Below are 13,541 nucleotides of genomic sequence, written 5' to 3'. Positions count from 1 at the left end.
CGTAACGCTTGAGTACGCCCTCTAGCAGGAGCCTGAAAACATCCGCATGAGTTCTATCATAACCATTAGCAAAGGCATTCTGTTATATCTGAGTAAGTTGAACGTCCTTTAAGTTGTTTTCTGATTCAGCATACCGCACAGTTAAGATGATGCTCTGTTATATCTGAGTAAGTTGACCGTCCTTTAAGTTGTTTTCTGATTCAGCATACCGCACAGTTAAGATGATGCTCTGTTATATCTGAGTAAGTTGAACGTCCTTTAAGTTGTTTTCTGATTCAGCATACCGCACAGTTAAGATGATGCTCTGTTATATCTGAGTAAGTTGAACGTCCTTTAAGTTGTTTTCTGATTCAGCATATCGCACAGTTAAGATGATGCTCTGTTATATCTGAGTAAGTTGAACGTCCTTTAAGTTGTTTTCTGATTCAGCATACCGCACAGTTAAGATGATGCTCTGTTATATCTGAGTAAGTTGAACGTCCTTTAAGTTGTTTTCTGATTCAGCATACCGCACAGTTAAGATGATGCTCTGTTATATCTGAGTAAGTTGAACGTCCTTTAAGTTGTTTTCTGATTCAGCATACCGCACAGTTAAGATGATGCTCTGTTATATCTGAGTAAGTTGAACGTCCTTTAAGTTGTTTTCTGATTCAGCATACCGCACAGTTAAGATGATGCTCTGTTATATCTGAGTAAGTTGAACGTCCTTTAAGTTGTTTTCTGATTCAGCATACCGCACAGTTAAGATGATGCTCTGTTATATCTGAGTAAGTTGAACGTCCTTTAAGTTGTTTTCTGATTCAGCATACCGTGCAGTTAAGATGATGCTCTGTTATATCTGAGTAAGTTGAACGTCCTTTAAGTTGTTTTCTGATTCAGCATACCGTGCAGTTAAGATGATGCTCTGTTATATCTGAGTAAGTTGAACGTCCTTTAAGTTGTTTTCTGATTCAGCATACCGCACAGTTAAGATGATGCTCTGTTATATCTGAGTAAGTTGAACGTCCTTTAAGTTGTTTTCTGATTCAGCATACCGCACAGTTAAGATGATGCTCTGTTATATCTGAGTAAGTTGAACGTCCTTTAAGTTGTTTTCTGATTCAGCATACCGCACAGTTAAGATGATGCTCTGTTATATCTGAGTAAGTTGAACGTCCTTTAAGTTGTTTTCTGATTCAGCATACCGCACAGTTAAGATGATGCTCTGTTATATCTGAGTAAGTTGAACGTCCTTTAAGTTGTTTTCTGATTCAGCATACCGCACAGTTAAGATGATGCTCTGTTATATCTGAGTAAGTTGAACGTCCTTTAAGTTGTTTTCTGATTCAGCATACCGTGCAGTTAAGATGATGCTCTGTTATATCTGAGTAAGTTGAACGTCCTTTAAGTTGTTTTCTGATTCAGCATACCGTGCAGTTAAGATGATGCTCTGTTATATCTGAGTAAGTTGAACGTCCTTTAAGTTGTTTTCTGATTCAGCATACCGCACAGTTAAGATGATGCTCTGTTATATCTGAGTAAGTTGAACGTCCTTTAAGTTGTTTTCTGATTCAGCATACCGCACAGTTAAGATGATGCTCTGTTATATCTGAGTAAGTTGAACGTCCTTTAAGTTGTTTTCTGATTCAGCATACCGCACAGTTAAGATGATGCTCTGTTATATCTGAGTAAGTTGAACGTCCTTTAAGTTGTTTTCTGATTCAGCATACCGCACAGTTAAGATGATGCTCTGTTATATCTGAGTAAGTTGAGCGTCCATTAAGTTGTTTTCTGGTTCAGTATACAGCACTGTTAAATATTCAAAGAGCCGGACTTCTTTTTATATTCTTTGGCAGAAGTATTCGCGCAGAGCTTAACTATCACTTCATACCTTATTTGCGTATATGCGTCACTTTTTTTGTTCTTATTAAAATAAATAAATAGACATTCCTCTTTTTAGTTCCTTTCATTAGTGTACTTAGCTTCAAATAACAAATTACAGAATTTGAAGTGAATCGGCCCGTTGGTTTTTCAGAGATGAAAACTTAAAAATGCGACTTTATTGAGATTGTAAAATATGGAAAAAATAAAATTAACATTATGGGTAATAAATTTAAAAAAAGTCTTTTTCAAAATTTGATTTCTCCAGAACTATTCGACCGATTTATTTCAAAATTTGTATTTTGCCATTTGAAATTATATTCTTTATAATGATATAGAAATTTTTATACCTTACAATTGAAATTTTTTATATTATAATAAAAATTAATGAAAAAATAATTAAAAAAATTTTTTTGCATCTTTGGAATGAGGAATTTAATAATTTTATCAATATTTTTTCGATTTGTTTAAAAAATTTCTCAAAATGTAGTGAAATACGCTAAAAGTAAAATTAATATTAAGGGATCCAAAGTTTCGAGCACTCTTCTGCCTGAATTACTGTATTTTCCAGATTGCTGTCACCCCCATATTTAGAAGGTCAAGAATCCAAATTTGTCCAAAAAAAAAAAAAAGTAAGGCCATATTAGTGTATGAATATATGACGATTTTTTTTCACCACGATTCAAATTTGATGGGACAAATTTGCCTTCGGGGAGGAATTTTTTGATGGAACTAACCCGCATTTGCGCTACATAGAGATGAGGACCCCCGAAAACCTCTCACGGTTAGCCTAACGGCAAAGGGACTCAAATCCATGATGCATGAGGATATTTCACGTCAGCACAGTGGGCGGTGTAAGCAGGATGGGGAAGTCTTATCGACCAGCCATCGCCGGGATTCGAACCCGGTTCACATCATTGGAAAGCAAACACTCTAGTCTCTGAGCCATCATGGCTCACATTCTCTTTATTTCGGAACATGAATATTTCCTTACAACGTGTTAAAATGAGGAGAAAAAAATTATTGGCCCAAATAGCTTTCTTTGGTCAAAACCTTGACCATTTACAGAGGGAGAAAACAGTTTTCGATGTAAAATAATTTAAAAATCATTTCCTGTGTACTAAATATCGAATGGATAGTTTCATGCACTATTCATGCCACTATTTTATGCGCCTGATATTTCTGTTCAGTCCTGTGAGGTATTATCTCTTTCTTTTTTTTATTTATTGATTTATTTATTTTATTTATTTCATTTTATTTATTTATTTATTTATTTATTTATTTTATTTATTTATTTATTTTATTTATTTATTTTATTTATTTATTTTATTTATTTATTTTATTTATTTATTTTATTTATTTATTTTATTTATTTATTCACTTATTTTTACTATTTATTCACTTATTTATTTATTCATTCGTTTATAAATTTCCTTTTCCCTGAGGCAGTTCAAAAGTAAGAAGCATTTTTGAATATAAAAGGTGCAGTTTTATATATCTTAATGGATCTTACAATCGATGTTAAAAGGTTCATTCTAAACTTGGTTTTAGTCTTTTTCGATTCCTTAAAAAAAAAAAAAAAAGAATGAAAAATACAATGGATGGTATAAATGTAAACAATAACAATCTCGAACTCTTGACCTGCTCTACTTCCGGTTAGAAAGAATACAGTTGTTTACTACAGCCTATTCTGCAAAGCGATATTTTCAAATAAATTATATAATTTCTGAGCTCTACTCTGCTGTATTTCATAAGATATTAGTGATACCAAGTAATTCTGTTGAATTAGAAGCTAAAATTTGTTTTCCTTATTCATAGATGTATTGTTAAAAAAGATGACGTGTTTGCTAGATTTAGAAAGAACTCGTTTTTTTGACAGTCCTGATTTGACCTCTTTTTATTTGTTTATTACTTTTTGTTCTTATTGTAAACCGTGCAACATTATACGTTAGTGTTAGCTAATTGTTCGTGCAGCGAGGTTAAATTGATTTTGAAAATTATTATATAAGTTTAAATTTCCAAGTAGGGCCGGAATAGCCTGGTCGGCAGGGTGCTGGGCCCATGTCCGAGAGTTCGTGGGATCGAACCCCGCCGGTCGAAAACAAAGTGACTGTAATAGTAAAGTGAGTGTACTGCAAAGTGAGTGTATAATACAGTGAGCGATGCACGTTAAATCTGTCGAGTCGCAAAAGTTCTCCATGTTCCCATAACAAATCAATACCTCTGGGGGTACTGGATTGGATATCGATCGTTCTCTGATTCAGGTCAAAATTACGATCTGGGAATGAATGAATGGGTGTATGAATGGATCCGCCCTATAAACGGGTGCGACGTGTGGTGTGGCAGAAGTCGAATTCTTGGTCATAGATGGCGCCACTGAAAAACAAGAAACTCACACTCTACCGTTAATTTGCTCGGTGTCACCAAGCAGGCTTGCTAGTATGTAAAGTAGCATTAGAAACAACAACAACAAATTTCCAAGTTGGTATATTGTTGACAAAGTAAGAACTGTTTTATAACGATTCGTTTTTTCAAATGATGATTCTTAAGTCTTGAAATGGCAGGTTTTCAAATGACTATTTTTACAACTATTCTTTTTTCTTTTCTTTTTTTTTGAACACAAATAATAAATCAGGTAACAAATACTCGTATACAAGAAATGCTACTCAAGAGAATCTCAAAACACAATGATGACATTGTGAGCCAAACGGTTTCAAAATACAGCGGAAATCGAAATCCTTAAGTATAGGCAGTCAAGAGCTTACAGCGCACCCTAGTGTAGAAAGCACCATCCACAGGAAGAAATACTACAATTATCAAACGTAAAACTTAGTCAACAAATTTACTTTTCACACGCCTATTTAAATAGCTTTTTCGGTATTTTTTCCGTACTCGTTCTTCTTATACTCATACTTCGTCACACTCACTTCGGCATTTTAAAAAAAAAATGGTAAGAAAGATTATTTGTCATAGTAGTACAGTTTCTTTTGCTCTCACAAGGGAAACTAGGGAAGTGTGACTCTCCAATTTTGAAATAAACTAGTGGGATGTATGTCTTATGAGGGATAATTTTAGGGGGCAACATTCGTTTCGGCCCATAGAAGGTCCTGTGAGAGATAAAAAATAATTCAATATATAGAAAAATCGGTATTTTATTACTTCAATGCAGACTATTAGTTATTGTAATTGTCTCATACTCCAATTAATTTGTAATTAATTGGATAATTAATTAATTTACTAATTAATAAATTAATTAACATTCGTTTCGGCCCATAGAAAGTCCTGTGAGAGGTAAAAAATAATTCAATATATAGAAAAATCGGTATTTTATTACTTCAATGCAGACTATTAGTTATTGTAATTGTCTCATACTCCAATTGATTTGTAATTAATTGGATAATTAATTAATTTGCTAATTAATAAATCAATCAGAAAATTAATTATTAATTAATTGTTAATTAGTTATTATTTAATTGTAAATTATTATTTAATTGTAAATTAATATTAATTGATTTGCAATTACATACTCCAACTAATTTGGAAAGTTTTTTGAAAAAAAATTAAAAAAATTTGATGTAAATTTTTTTTTTCTAAATTAACCTAACAGGTTTTTCTGAAAAACTACAGATATATAAAATTTTCGAAATCAATTTCGACAATAAATATGCATTATATAGTACGTGAAAGTACCACAAAATTAATTGGAGTATGAGACAATTACAATAACTAATAGTCTGTATTGAAGTAATGAAATACCGATTTTTCTATACATTGAACTATTTTTTATCTCTCACAGGACCTTCTATGGGCCGAAACGAATGTTTCACCCTAAAATTATTCCTCATAAGGCATACATCCCACTAGTGTATTTCAAAATTGGCGAGTCACACTTCCCTAGTTTCCTTTGTCAGTGATTTCAAGATGGCGAAGAAACTCAATGGAAAAGAATAGCCCGGAAGTAAAATGAAATTAGATTTAATAAAGATTAATTTTAAGTTCTCCACTTCTTTCAAAATAAATTGGACTCTAATGCAGTTGCTTTAAATTTTGATTATTAAACTTGTGTTATAATAATAATAGACAAGTATTACTTTTTCAACATGAAGAAATCCCAGCTTCTCAGAGACTGATTGATTCCCCCCACCCACCATTGGTACAAGGGAAATAAGCCTGGAGCTTCTTTGACCCTTCCCTTTGAAAGGAGAGTCTGCACCACCATCTCCCGCCTAGCTACCGGCCATTCTTAAAGGTTTACTATTTTCTGAGGGAACTAAAACCTCTGCCCTAAATGCCATTCTACACCGGGCTTCCGCCGATCTCATCCCTGAACTGTCTTCTCTGGGAAGACATTTACTCCTCTTTTGGTGTTTGATTTTCTTCAGGTCAACGGGTTCATAGATCTGGTCTGACTTCGTCAGGCCAGAAAAGGGAAAGCAACAACAGCAACAACTTTTTCAACAAGTTATTTTTTTAAAAAAATTGTATCAAGTGAAATTCTTTTTGCTAATATTTTTAACTTATCAAAATATTGAGCCCCTGTTGTTGATTGATCGTTGTTTATAACAATACTGTCATATATTAATCTATTATATATAATTCTCTTACGTGGCTCCCAAATTTTGGCTGTATTTCTTTTCCGCCGGTGGCACCGTTTGCTTTGTTTTGAAAGCACCAAAGCATTCTGCCTTTTAATGATGTGTTTCTGATCTAATATATATAATTCTCTTACGTGGCCCCCAAATTTTGGCTGAAGTACTTTGTACAACTAAATAAGATTCTTTTCACAACAGTTAAATATTTACTTTATTTTCTTCATTCATAGAGAAAACAGTCGACAAAGAATTCTGTTAGGTTAAAAAACATTTCGCTAAAAAAATAACGAATTCTAAAAGAAATAAAAATAAACAACTTAAAAAATAAAAATGCTGTTGCCAGCCATAGAATTTTTTGAAAGTTAACTTAGCAACATAAATCAAAATGACATAGAAGCGCAACTAGATCAAAATTATGATACCTGAGCGCTTGACGAAACAAATCCTTCAATTCTAAAAGTGTTGTATCTCCAAATGCCCAAATTAACAATTGTGTTCTTAAATAAATTCTATAAAAAGTTTTAAATAAACAACCTACTTCTACAACTGCTTCTTGAAGAACTTGGCTCATTGATTAAAAATATTGTTTTAATTTTACAGTACTAACTTTACTTCTACTTTCATTATTGCTATGACCCTCTTTCATTACATTTTACAACTTCATGCTAAATTTGAGGACTTAAAGTTGTTTTGTGGTTAAATACTGACATTTAGAAATGTGTACATAAAAAAAATAATATTTAGAGGTTAAGAGTTGCCTCGGAAAAATTTTAATTGTTGACATTGAACTTAACAATGGAAACAATCGTTTTTGTGAAAAATTGAATTGTACTGTTGACATCAAAACTAAAAATATTGTGCTTCAACTTAACAATACTACCTTAATTTATACTTTAGAATTGCCTCGGAGAAATTTGAATTGTTAGCAATGACTTAAACAAAAAGTTTTATTTTAACTGACAAATACTATATTATAATTTTAACTTTTTCTAAGACTAAACTCATTTTCTTACTCTTTTCTTTGTTTTTTATACATTTTATTTTTTTGTGATAAAATAAAAAACTTATAGTTGTTCTGCTTCTGAACACTGATGAAAACACAAAATGGTGGGCTTCATCAACAATCGAAAATATATACATTTATTTTACGAATTCCATATAATTAAGGTGGCGCCCTTCAGACAATTAAAAATACAAAATTATCTTCATCGAAGCCGATGCTTTACATCCGGCGTTCAGTGACAGACTACTATTTCATATTGTTTTACAACACATGGCTTTAGCCCTCTGGGGGGAAAGACTTTAAAACAAAACTTACAACAGTTACTTTTCTCAACAACTGAAATTTAGAATAGTGTGATTAAGAAAAATATGTGAACTGCTTGCAATTTCAAATTAATATTGAAATGTACAGGTTTAGAATTTTCTACAGTGAACTTCAGTATTCAAAAAAGTATACAAAAACTAGACGTTAAGAACGTATACAATGAGCGAGCAAAGCGAGCATTGGATTGCGAAGCAATCCGAAATGAACTGCGAAAGCAGTTCCGGGGGTTGGTGAGCGCCAGCGAGCAGGGGGCGAAGCCTCCTAGTATTATATAATTTCATTAAAAACATGAAAAGTCATAATTTGAAAGATGTTCTTATCACAAAATTCTCACCAGATGGCTCTGAGTGTAACATAATGTAACCATGGGAAAATAATAACTCTTTTTTCTAAACTTTAATTGGAACATTCACGAGATTGACTTATAAATTCGTTGCAAACATCCTTTTTAGCAAGCAGGATGTTTATTAAAAATTACTAAGATGAACAAGTGTAGCCACATAACGGACAGCACAAAGCGGTGTTTCCTTACTTTTTTGTATGTTGAAGAACCGACCCACATTTTGAGTTTACATTGAACTCTGCAGACTTGTAATTTTGAACCCAATCCAGAGGACTAGGGAAGTCCTGGATTAAGCATAGAAGGAAATTTACCTACGAGGACTTTTGAATGGATCCAACAGACATTTGGATTACATGGAAAGAAAATACACGGAAACCTCCCACTGTTAGCCTGATAGCAAAGGGACTCTAACCCATAATCCGTTTACCACTGAGAATATTTTACGGCAGTAATGTAGTCATTGCGAGCCGGGTGAGGAATTTTTATCGACCAGTCGATACTGGGATTCGAACCCGGCTCACCTCATTGGAAAGCGAACGAGCGCTCTATCCCCTGAGCCACCACGGTTTGAACTTTTCTTAGTATTGATATATATATAGTATTAGTATTACTTATTTCAGTATAGCCGCAATGGCTCAGGGGATAGAGCGTTCGCCTTCCAATGAGGCGAGCGGGGTTCGAATCCCAGTCGATGCGAATTCCGCATCCGGCTTGCACAGACCACAGTGCTGACGTGAAATATCCTCAGTGGTAGACGGATCATGGGTTAGAGTCCCCTACCAGTCAGGCTAAACGTGGGAGGTTCACGTGGTCTTCCTCTCCATGTAACGCAAATGTGGGTTAGCTCAAGAAAAGTTCTCACTATGGCAAATTTCTCCCAATACTCGATCCAGGAGTTCTCTTGTCTTCTCGATTGGGTTCAAAATTACAAAACTACGGAGTTGAACATTGGTAGTAGTAAACCCATGAAATTGGGTCAGCTGCCCAACGACGGTTATAAAATAAAATATAGCCTGGTTGGTAGGGCAATGGGCCCATGTCCAAGAGAGGTGAGTTCGATCCCCGTCAGCCGAAGACTCCCCGTGTAGTAAATGGTGACTGATGCACGTTAAATCTGTCGAGTCACAAAGTCCTCCATGTTCACATAACAAATCATACCTCTTGAGGTACTGATCTAGGGGTTTCCTTGTCTTCCGGGTTGGGTTCAAAATTACATGGCTACGGAGTTGAACATTAGTAGTCGTAAACCCAAAATTTGGTCGGCTGTTCAACGACAGTTATAAAATAAAATATATTTCAGTAACAAGATTGCATAGAATGAACAAAAGAGCCTGGACAGAATTTTCTAAAGAAGTCCCACCCCGGGCTGTCCTGCCATCAAGGATGATGATGATGATTAAAAGTATTAAGTATTCAATCAACTTCAAATTAAACTTCGTATATGAATTAATTGTTTAAAAAAAACATTTTATGACCTTCGAATAATAATTTTAGTTTCAATAAATTCGGGTTTTACAGAATGGAATCTGATATTAAATGTTATGCAATAGTTAATGAGATGCTTTTTTTCCGCTGTTTGATTTGATTTTAGGTAGACGAGACTTATTGCGTAAAAAAACTAAAATTTCCTTCTGTCTCTTACTCATTTTTGTGCTCAACAGCTGATGGAAATTAAGACAATTCACGTGATGGGGTGACGCATTTACATAATTTCTTGCACTTCCTGTTTACCCATATTTGGGTACAAAAGAGGGGCGTTGTCATACGGTTTATTTTTATCAGGAGAAAAAATGACTGTAATAATACACGGAAATACTGCATCTGCTACCTATTGCATGTTTGTTTCCAAAAAATATATATGAACAGTAGTCTTTTGATGCATGCATATTACAACATTATTTTTTAATTAAAATATGTTTTTTTATTAAAACAGTAGTTCAAATTCCCTAGACATTGAAAATTTGCTATAAATTATTTGCGTACAGCATACTATAAATTTGAATATTGCAAGTGACTCATTTTTTTCTATTCTGCACAGCCTAAATTTTCACATTGAAAACCCACTTATTTTTACATACTGCAAATTAATTCCTGTTCACTTGTATTTTCTAAGTTTAATCATTTTTATAGCAAGGTTTTAAGCCAAGAGCCCAGTGAGCTACTCTTATGGCTACTCTCAGATTACAGAAATCTTACACAGCTTATCAGTTTAACCTTTATGTACAATTAAAACCGAAATATTTTTAAAAGGATGCAGTGGATTTATAAAATCGTGCTACTCTTATGGGTGAGTTACTCTTATGGCTACCCTCAGATTACAGAAATCTTTTACAGCTTATCAGTTTAACCTTTATGTATAATTAAAACCGAAATATTTTTAAAAGCATGCGACAAGGATGCGGTAGATTTATAAAATCATGCTACACTTATGAGTGAGTTACTCTTATGGCTACGCTCAGATTACAGAAATCTTACACAGCTTATCAGTTTAACCTTTATGTACAATTAAAACCGAAATATTTTTAAAAGGATGCAGTGGATTTATAAAATCGTGCTACTCTTATGGGTGAGTTACTCTTATGGCTACCCTCAGATTACAGAAATCTTTTACAGCTTATCAGTTTAACCTTTATGTATAATTAAAACCGAAATATTTTTAAAAGCATGCGACAAGGATGCGGTAGATTTATAAAATCATGCTACACTTATGAGTGAGTTACTCTTATGGCTACGCTCAGATTACAGAAATCTTACACAGCTTATCAGTTTAACCTTTATGTACAATTAAAACCGAAATATTTTTAAAAGGATGCAGTGGATTTATAAAATCGTGCTACTCTTATGGGTGAGTTACTCTTATGGCTACCCTCAGATTACAGAAATCTTTTACAGCTTATAAGTTTAACCTTTATGTATAATTAAAACCGAAATATTTTTAAAAGCATGCGACAAGGATGCGGTAGATTTATAAAATCATGCTACTCTTATGAGTGAGTTACTCTTATTTCTACGCTCAGAGATTACAGAAATCTTACACAGCTTATCAGTTTAACCTTTATGTACAATTAAAACCGAAATATTTTTAAAAGGATGCAGTAGATTTATAAAATCTTGCTACTCTTATGAGTGAGTCACTCTTATGGCTACGCTCAGATTAGAGAAATCTTACACAGCTTATCAGTTTAAACGTCATGTATAATTAATTATAAGTCAAACTGAAATATTTTTAAAAGCATGCGACAAGCCCGAGATTGGTGTTCAATTCACAGCCTGGCTCAAACTTTTCGAAAAACAAACTATAGGTGCTAAATTAAATGACGAATGGAAATTTAAAAATTTTCAAAAATTCATTAAAGGTTCAACTTTGAAATTATATATTAATAACTGCTTAAATTGTAATTCTTATCAGGAAATAGTTGAAATTTTTCATGAGCATTATTTTTCACCCCCTTTTGCCTTTAATGATTTTAAAATTTTAAAATTTTCTGGCCAAGCTAAAGACCTAAATTCAGATTTTACTGAAAAGGTAGAGTTAGGTCGGAAAAAAATTAATATTAATATAATATTAATAATAACTGCTTAAATTGTAATTCTTATCAGGAAATAGTTGAAATTTTTCATGAGCATTATTTTTCACCCCCTTTTGCCTTTAATGATTTTAAAATTTTAAAATTTTCTGGCCAAGCTAAAGACCTAAATTCAGATTTTACTGAAAAGGTAGAGTTAGGTCGGAAAAAAATTTAAGTAATGATCATATAATTGAGGATCTATCCATATGTTTGCCCACACAAATCAAAACACTTTTGGTTTTAAAAGAACCCAAAACCCCCATTGAATGACTCACAATTGTTTCGAAAATAATTCACGATGCGGTCTTACCCCAAATTGAAACTAGACAAAAATTGTCAGAATCCAAATTTATTGGGTATAGACAACAATATCAAGGCTGGACACCAAGGCGGCCATTCATTAATAACTCAGTTAGTTCAAATCATTATAATCCTCGACAAAATCAAAATTTTTCCAGGCTAAGTAAGAGTTTTTTAACCAACAATCCCAATTTAGACCTAGAGTTCAAAAAGAATGTGACAGATTTCATAAAAATAAGCAACAAACAAGTCATTTCGCCCAGGCTTCCCAGGAGTTGCTTCCTAAGCCATGTAAATACTGTGATAAGCTTGGAATAAATAATGCTTATCATTGGGGCCACGATTGTATAAACAAACCTAATATTTTTACGGCTGAGAATCAAACCCACCCTAAAAACGGAAGTGACCAACCACAATATTGAAAACTATTAGTATCCGGATGCATACAAAATAAAAATGAAACCAATAAAATTGACAAATACCCGATTGTGACAAATAAATTTATCTTGTGAAATATTGACGCAAGCAGTACTTTAAATTTTATCCAAACTAAACTTTTTGAAAAACTAACTGTCCAAAAAGAAAGATAAAACTTAGTTAATGTAAAATAAACAAAAGGTAATTTGCAACTTAACCAATCTTGCACTTTGAATTTGAAAATTGGAAATATAGGTAGATCAGTAGAATTTTACGTGTCAGGGGTGTTTCACCGAATGTCTCTGCTTCCCCCTTTTTATGAGCGTGGGGATGATCAATCACCATACTCTCAACCAAGTCTAGGTTTTATTACCTACTAGATTGGCACTCTTTTTCGCCCCAGTATATGCCAAATGATGATCGCCAAAGGGGAAAGTTTGTAGGAAGGAATGGCTCTTTCTTAAAACACAACCGGTATATTCGCTTGTAGTCGAAGTACCAGGAGAATGTATATATGATTCTCGAGAACTCTCATATTCTGAGGAAGAAAAGATTACAAGCTAACGTTCCTGAGACGTTTGCTTTAATAATGCATTTTTTTATTTTAAGTTAAAACCATTCACTTTATAACTTCTTTGCAGACATCTTTGTTTCTGAAGAACTATAATTATTCTCCTGTTTCATTTTGTGCCGGTAATGAGCTTCCTTTCCCGAATTAGCACACTTTATAAAATAAAGTTTTCTGTATTTTTTATTCGATTTATTTTTATAAGATTCAAAATAGAAACATTATTTAATGTGCGTAAACATCTTGGCTTTAGCTATTAAAAAGCATCAAAAATAGACATGTTTGAAATTATAACAATTTTAAGCAATATTAATTAAAAACAATATTATTTGAATAATATTGCTTTTAAGCGAATTCAATGTCGCAGTTGATTATTGTTAGAAATATAAAATAATTACAAAAAACTTTTATCAGACTCTAATACTTTCACTTCTGATAAATCAAAAAGGAAAATGATTTAACTATGCTAAAATGGTTAAGGAAGGAGGAAACTGATTTAATTATTCATAGTTGCAATTTAAAGTTTTCCACACATTTTTCCTTTCATTTTTCAAAAATCTATTAC

The 13,541-nt window shown here is 33.0% G+C and overlaps 1 protein-coding gene across 3 annotated transcripts in view; it reads left to right on the top strand.

Moving 5' to 3' along the window:
- Positions 1-13,541, top strand: part of LOC107439710 (uncharacterized) — a 42,112-nt gene that overhangs the window by 14,666 nt on the left and 13,905 nt on the right. The window contains exon 1 of one of the 3 annotated variants that reach the window (XM_087157884.1): positions 2,956-3,059. The exons of 1 other annotated variant lie outside the window; for it this stretch is intronic. The gene's annotated coding sequence lies outside the window, so the exon portion shown is untranslated. Of the gene's footprint in view, positions 1-2,955; positions 3,060-13,541 lie in introns of those variants that run through there. One more of the 3 variants, XM_087157886.1, reaches the window with a different exon arrangement.

This window comes from Parasteatoda tepidariorum, chromosome 2, assembly GCF_982258835.1.
Source record: "Parasteatoda tepidariorum strain Cologne lab strain chromosome 2, Ptep-v5.0, whole genome shotgun sequence".
NCBI lineage: Eukaryota > Metazoa > Arthropoda > Arachnida > Araneae > Theridiidae > Parasteatoda > Parasteatoda tepidariorum.
The sequence above is the reverse complement of the archived record's forward strand: the minus strand, read 5'-3'. Positions and strand labels throughout refer to the sequence as shown.